This window comes from Petaurus breviceps, unplaced genomic scaffold (assembly GCF_028583685.1).
Source record: "Petaurus breviceps papuanus isolate PSGF00001 unplaced genomic scaffold, PetGlider_PUasm1.0 99, whole genome shotgun sequence".
Lineage (NCBI taxonomy): Eukaryota > Metazoa > Chordata > Mammalia > Diprotodontia > Petauridae > Petaurus > Petaurus breviceps.
The window spans coordinates 1570200-1577477 of NW_027187465.1; the positions used below are offsets into that span (position 1 = coordinate 1570200).

General features: G+C 53.5%; 1 protein-coding gene across 2 annotated transcripts in view; it reads left to right on the forward strand.

Moving 5' to 3' along the window:
- Positions 1-4858: 4858 nt before the first annotated feature.
- The window catches only part of GAL3ST1 (galactose-3-O-sulfotransferase 1), a 32533-nt gene continuing 30113 nt past the window's right edge, over positions 4859-7278 (forward strand). Inside the window, exon 1 of one of the 2 annotated variants that reach the window (XM_069081399.1) lies at positions 4859-5127. The gene's annotated coding sequence lies outside the window, so the exon portion shown is untranslated. Of the gene's footprint in view, positions 5128-5865; positions 6134-7278 lie in introns of those variants that run through there. The other variant, XM_069081400.1, reaches the window with a different exon arrangement.

Sequence of the window (7278 nt, forward strand, 5' to 3'; positions counted from 1 at the left end):
GGCAGGGAGCAGGGTCCGAGCAGTGCTCTGGAGCAGGAGATGGGATGTGAGCAGAGTGCAGACAGACCCGCCTTCTCTGCTTCTGAAACGTCCTCCGACTTCAGTCCCTCAGGCCGTGATGGCCACATCCTGGATTCTGCCACTGCTCACAGATGTCCCCCTTTTTGGAGGCTGCCCTCCAGAACTCCTTTATCCAATCGTAACCCTTTATCTGAGGCAGGCTGAGCTTATTTCCTAATATTTTTCGGCAGCTATAAAACAACAGCCAACCAGTTATTTTAATTACCTGTGTGATAGTCTGAAGAACCGTACAGTTGACAGGCGTGATGGCAAGATAGAGACGTGTTCTAATTAAACACTTGGCTGGAATGTTTGCATCACAAAGAAATGCGAGGCGCGCGATGGAGGGGCGTCTCCGCCCCAGATGGACTGTTTGTGTCCGGCCTGTGGCGCTGCCTTCCGAGGCCAGCCGCACCCAGACACACCTGGACCTTGACCGCCCCATAGTGCTGTCATTGTGGTTGTCTTTGAGCCCGAAGGACGACGCCAGACAGCCGATGTTTGCGTTTGCAAAGTTCTTGACAAGTATTCTTTCATTTGAACTTCGTGGCAACCCTTAGGGGTAGATAGCTCTGCTTTACAGATGGGAAGTTGAAGGCTAGAGAGACTAGTGTATGAGGTCACACAGTATAATAATAACACGGGGCGGGGGGGGCCCGCTGGGTGGTGCCATAGTGAATAGAGCACTGGCCCTGGAATCAGCAAAACTGAAATTCAATCCAGCCTCAGATACCTCCTGGCTGTGCGACCCTGGATAAGTCACTTCACCCTGTTTGCCTCAGTTTCCTCATGTGTAAAATGAGCTGAAGAAGGAAACGGCAAACCACTCAAGTAACTTTGCCAAGAAAACCTCCAGTGGGGTCACAGAGTTAGACGGAACTGAAAAATAATGATGACACTGACCCATAAAAATTTTAGAGCAGCATTCAAGAATCCATGTTGCCTATGGAATTCTCCAAACTCTGCGGTGGCCAGCCCTCAAGTCATGGAGTTCTGTCAGAAGACATCAAAACCACGTGGTTAGTGCGAGATTCCCGAGCTCCTGTCTGATACCAGAGATAGACCAAGGATGCTTACAGGGACTGTACCTCTCAATACTCTTATTTGCTCACAAAACAAAAAATAACAACAGCGATGATTTTCTCTACCCATTTAACCATCCTTGGAATGTTACATAGAAAACAATGATACATAGATAGCAGGATGGTCATTTGTCCAGACGTGACCTCTCTGGAAGTCATTGAAGATAAGATGGGAAGAGAAGTAATGGGTAACTGCTTCGGGGCTTGCAAAAATATCTGTCTTCTTTGATCCCCATGACACCCTTGAAAGGCAGGACCTACAGGCAGTAGCAGCCCCTTTTACAGATGGGGAAACTGAGGCCCGCAGAGGTTAAGCTGGTCTTGCCTCATTCTCTGCCTCTCCTTAATAAACCTGGTAGCAGACAGCAGCCCAGTGGAGAAAACCAGCCAGCATCCCTTGGCGTGGACGGACAGGGCTTTCTATGGAATTGGTGTCTCTGCCTCCATTCTTCTAAACTTTTCGTGGTCTATCTCTGAACTTCACCCCTCCAATCAGACTGCTGTCTCCAAAGTCACCAGTGATCTCCTTGCCTAGTCAGTCCAACGAGCTTTTTTCAGTCTGTGGCCTTGGACTTTGCCCATCTCCCTCTCCTCAAAGTTTTCCTGACCCTGTTCTCTCCTGGTCCTCCCATCTCTCCCACCAGTATTGAATTTTCTGTGCTGGATCTTCATCAAAGTCATGCCCACTAACTGTGGGCTCTGTCCCGGGCACTCTTCTCTTTTCATTCTGTTCTCTCTCACTTGGTCATCTCCTCAGTTCCCATGGGCTCAGTGATCACCCCAGTGGGGATGATTCCTAGACCCAGACATTCGGTCCTAGGCATTCTCCTGGACTCCAGTCTCTCATCTCCATCTTGGAGACCTTGAATTAGATATCTATCTTAAATTCAGCGTGTCCCAAACTGATCATCCCCCCCCCCCAAACCCTCTGCTTTTCGGCACATTCCTATTATCATTCAGGGCACCCCCACCTGCCCACTCACCTGGGTTCTTGATGCTCTCCACTCCACTCACAATCACGCTACATATCCCATCTTTGGCCAAGACTTATCATTTCTACTGTCACATGTCTCCTATGTGGACCTTTGCTTCTTTGATGTGGCTGACACCGTGATAACGGGCCCTTGTTACCACACTTCTGGACTATTGCAATAGCCTTTTAAAAATATTTTAATTTTTTCCACAGTTGCACATAAAAGCAATTTTAAATATTCATTGCTTTTTGAAGTTTTGAGTCTCAAATTCTCTCCCTCTGTCCCCTGTCCCCTCCCCCCTCCCTGAGATGGTAAGCGATCCAATATAGGTTACACATGTGCAATTATGCGGAACATTTCCATGTTAGTCATTTTGTGGGAGAAAACTGTAAAAAAGTGAAAATGGCAATAGCTTTGCGCTTGGTCTCCTTGCCAAGGGAGGTCTTTTCTAATAGGATTGCCTTGAGGGAAGCTTTGTGGGTTCCCTTTCTCTGCGTCCCTAGGCCTAGAGTTTATCTTATTATTTAGCCCATAATAGGAGCCCGATGCATGACTGATTTGGTTCCTACACACACGTCTGGCTGGGATCACGAGCCCCATTTGGTGGAGGAAAATGAGACACAGGATGGGGAAGCCAACGGGCAGTGAGAGTGGGGCCTATAACACATTGGGACCCAGGGTTCTCTGACCTCTCCCACTCTGGAGAAGAAGGATTTCCCTGGGAGAATTCTGTGGACAAAACTGGCACAGCCTTGGAGTCAGAGGGTTCCAGTCCTGCCCCAGATGCCCTCTGCATGAATGACTGTGGACAACTTAACTTGGAGTCAGGAAGGCTTGAATTCAAATTCAGCCTCTGTGACCCAAGTAGGTCACTTAACCTCTCTGCTCAGTTGCTTCAGCTGCAAAATGGGCATGTGTAAAATGCAGGGATCAGACTAGATGGTTTCTGAGTCCCCTTCTGGCCTCCACACAGGAGCCCATGGTCACCATGAGATGGGTCAAGGGGGAGAGTGGCTGTCAGGCAAAGGACTGAATGAATGAACAGAAAACAACTGTTAAGTGCTTACTGTGTGCAGAGCTAAGTGTTGTTCAGATAAATTGAAAGCAAGCTAGTCTCTGCTTGAACTCCCCCCCCCCACCGGAGGAAGAGCTCATATATGGGGGGGCATCTTCATGAGGTCTTGGGTGACAGGAGTGAGGGTGCTCCTTCCATCCCATCTACCTGGAAGGGTGCCCTGGGCCTCGGCATTATCACAGGGCATTCTGGCCCCTGGCACCTGTTTGCTGACTGGCTGCATGACAGGTGATGTGAGCTGTCTTTCCTGCAGGAGCACTGAGCAGTTTAGGGCCTTCTACCCCCTGGCTCTGGTCCCCCTCACCCCCGGGGGGGAAGGCCAACTCCACCTCCCAGCCTGGAGGGCAGAATGAATGAAGCCTCCTTCTTCCCTGTTTCTTCTAACCATCTGACCCTGCAGCCACCCCAGAGTCACGAGGGCCGGCCAGCAAGCCTATCGGACATGGGAGAATCCCACCCCCGGCCCTGACCTGTGGGAACCCGGCCCTCTCAGCCGGTGCTGACCCTGAATTTTCCCCATTCCAGAATGGCTCAGCTATGCCGGGGGCGTCTGCTCTCTGACGTGGTCCAAGGCAAGGGGTTTTCTGCCAGCCTGCAGCTGCCCTGGCGCTCCTGGAAGTCCCCTGGCACACTTTCTTTCTTGCTGGGGACCCTGTGGTGGGCTGGGGCATGAGATGCCCAGGGGGTTGGCAGTGAAGGCAGGATGGTGGCATTGCCCTCACCCTGAAGGCACAGCCACCCAGCCAGTCTTTGGAAGGAGGAAGGGCAGCTGGGGACGTCTGGAGCCCTCAGTGCCGGGTTCGGCCCTCCCCTCCTTGGAGATCAGTGGGCTCAGGCTCTCAGGTCCCAGGCAGAGGCTTGGTGGCCACACAATAGCCCCATTCTACAGACAAGTGGCTGGGCCTTGATGGGTGGAGTCTAGGGGGAGGGGGGGTTACTGCTCACAGGGTCTTCCCTGTCATGCCCATCTCTGGGGAATGCAGGAAACAAAGGGGGTAACTGGACCAGACTGAGATCTGGGTTGGTCTTAGGGGTGAGGGGAGTGGAAGCCCATCCTAGACCCTAAGTCCTTCGGGAAACAAGGGGCAGATCCTAGCCCTGGAATCCTAAATGAAGTAGACCTGTCAGAAATGGATGGGGAAGGTCAATGGGACCCTGGAGTCACATTAGCTGGGATCTTTTGGTACTCGTCCCCAAGTAGCTTGTACAAGGGGTTGTGGAAATGGGGGAAGGAGCCTTGGAAATCATCTAGGCTGTCTCTTTCATTTCCCAGAGAGGGGAAGAGTTTCAGCCAGTCACAAAGTGAATTAGGGCAAGGTGGACGAGTCAAGTCCAGGGGGCCGGTTCCCAGCCTCTCTCTGCCCTCTGCCCCACCCTGGCCAGCTGCCCCAGGAGCTGGGCTGGGTGACCCTAAGAGCCACCCCCCCTTCACAAGGGATGCTTTGGGGGATCATCCTGGCTGGCTCCAGATTCCGGGGGCCTGGAGCAGGCGGAGTTGAGCATGGACAATGGCCCTGTTGCTGGGGCAGTCGCAGCTGGGAGACAAACGGGTCTGTTGTTTGGGGGCCCCTCCGGTCCTGGCCCAGAGGTGAATGGCTTCTCTGTGCCGTCCGCCTGGCCCCTCCAGTTCCCAGGAGTGGGAGGGGAGGGAGCCAGGGGCCGGGGGCTGGGCCTTGTCATTGGCTAAGGGAGCCAGGGAGGGAGGGTGGGACCAGGCAGGAAACCTGGCCCTGCACCTGTGCCCCACCGGAGGACTGGCGCCCAGGCACTGGGGGGGGTTGGCCCAGGCGGGCCTGAGGGCCCAAGTGTCCATGCAGGGGCAGGACAGAGCAGTGTCCCCAGACCAGCGCTGGACAGCCACAGGGAGCTCCCAGGGCCCTGGAAAGGACACGGAAACACTACCAGGGACCTACGCAGAGGATCTCAGGAGAGAAGGGTATGTACATACGTCCTGGCAGGCTGGTGGGATCAGGACATCTCCTGTGGGGCTGGAGCACCCTAATTAACAGCTGCTTAGAGGATCCTGGTTCTAGGGCCAGAATGAATCCAGTACCCCACTTTACAACTCAGGAAACTGCAAACCAGGGAGGGAAAGAGGACTCCCCTCGGATCACATAGCAGGCAGGCCATGGAAGATCTCAAATCCAAACACAAGTCTGCTCCAAATTCAGTGCAGGCATGCTGCATTTCCTGCAGCTTCTGCTGGTAGGTTGCAGGATCCTACAGGAGGCCCTCTGCCTGCCTCAGTTTCCCCCTTGCTCCAGTGGTCATGACAATAGTCCGTCTACTTAGCTGAAAAAGCTATACTGACCCCCAATCCCTGGGGAAGTGAATGGGGGGATGAGAGAAAGGGTAAATATACTTTGAGATCCTCCTGCCGGAGCTGTCAGAAGAAGGGAGAAAATAAAGAAGGCTGTGAGGCAGGCATCGGGGGTTGTGTGCCTGGAGGCCCCTATTTGTCCCCACAGCCTCCTCCAGGGACTCGGGGACCCTCTCTGGGCTAAGGGACTGGGGGCAGGGTTGGAGAACTGCCTCCTTTTCCCTTTTATCCTCCTCCCTGGAATCTGTCCGAAGAAATAAACTGCCTGAGTGCCAGGGTCTGGTAAGCCAAGTTATGTTAATGATTAATCCTGCCTGAGACAGAATCAACAAGAATTTGCCTGGTTGGCCTGCTGGCCCTTTGAAGGGGACCTGGGACCCACCAGGAGCTCAGGCTCTCTGCATCATGTCCCTCCTACGTGTCCAGGAGTGCCTGAGAAGGGAATAGCATCCTAGCTCCTGAGGCCCTCCGTCCACCTCCTTTAACAGAAAAGGAAACTGAGGCCCTTCAGCTGAAATGATTTGCCTGAGGGATCACAGGTAGCAAGCCTCGGCAGGAAGGACTGGAGCCTAGGTCCTCTGACTGAAGATAGTTTTTATCTGAACAGGGATCCAGGAATGGGGTAAGGCATTGGGATAGGCCAAGGACCTGAGAGGGGGAGGGTGGATGCCTTGGGTTCTCTTCCCTGTCGGGAGCCTTCATCCTCTGGGAGGGTGAATGTAGGCAGAGCTTGGAGTACCAGGTACAGGGAATGAGATCAGCACAGGTGGGGAGCTTGTGTTCCCACAGAGGGTCAAGAGAGCCTTTATTCCTCTCTCCTTGAGTAGGGGCTATCCTACAGTGGTTATGGGTGGGGGGGTATGTGTGGTAGGGAACAGAGAGTAGCCTAGAAACCCAGGTGGGGATGCCAGGGCATCCTAACTGGCAGGAACTCTGGGGAAGTCTGTGGCCTTGAATGAACTGTCCCAAGGTCATTCAGGTGGTCAGCCAGGGGAGGAATTCTTTGGTCTAAGTGAGTTCCTGTTTCTCCTGGAATCTGGCGATGGGGGCCCGTGGGGAGGAGCACACATTGGGGACCCCACTGTCCCCCGACTTGCCTCCAGAATCTGCCCCTCACCCTCCTCCTGTCTTATCCAAAGTACATTCCCAGACATTGTCTTGTGTGGTCCTGAGGACGTGCTTGGGACGTAAAGAGAAGAAAAGGGCTTTCTCTCAGATGGATGTCTTGGCGTTGACTGATGGAAGGTCATAACAAGTTAATGGTTATCAGGTATTGGAATCCTGGTCTCCTGACACAGCCCAGGGTTCTTCCTGCCCCCCCCCCCCATCCCTTCCTTCCTAGGGCAGTTCAAGGATGTAACCGACACCACCCCGCTGCGGAGCCTGACACCAGATCTCTGCCTAGTGGATTCAGTAGAGGATGGGTGACAGGTGCCTGAGCTAGCCATCCATGCAGGCAGAGAGAAACAGCCCCCAGTGGGGGTGGGGAGAGATGGGCTGGACTCTCCAGGTCCTGGAAGGAGATGGAGGAAATGCCAGAACTTGTGATATTCTAAGAGAGAAAAAGGTTAAAACTGGAGGGACCTTGAAATATGGGCTCTCGAAGGTCAGAGCTCAGAATGATCATAGAACACAGGACACAAGGTCAGCACCAGGAGGAAACTGAGAGCTGTAAGGAACTTTAGTAAAGAATGTCTGACTGGGAAGGGGCCTGAGAACCGGGGATGTCAGGGCTGGGAGGGGCCTGAGAACAGGGGATGTCAGGGC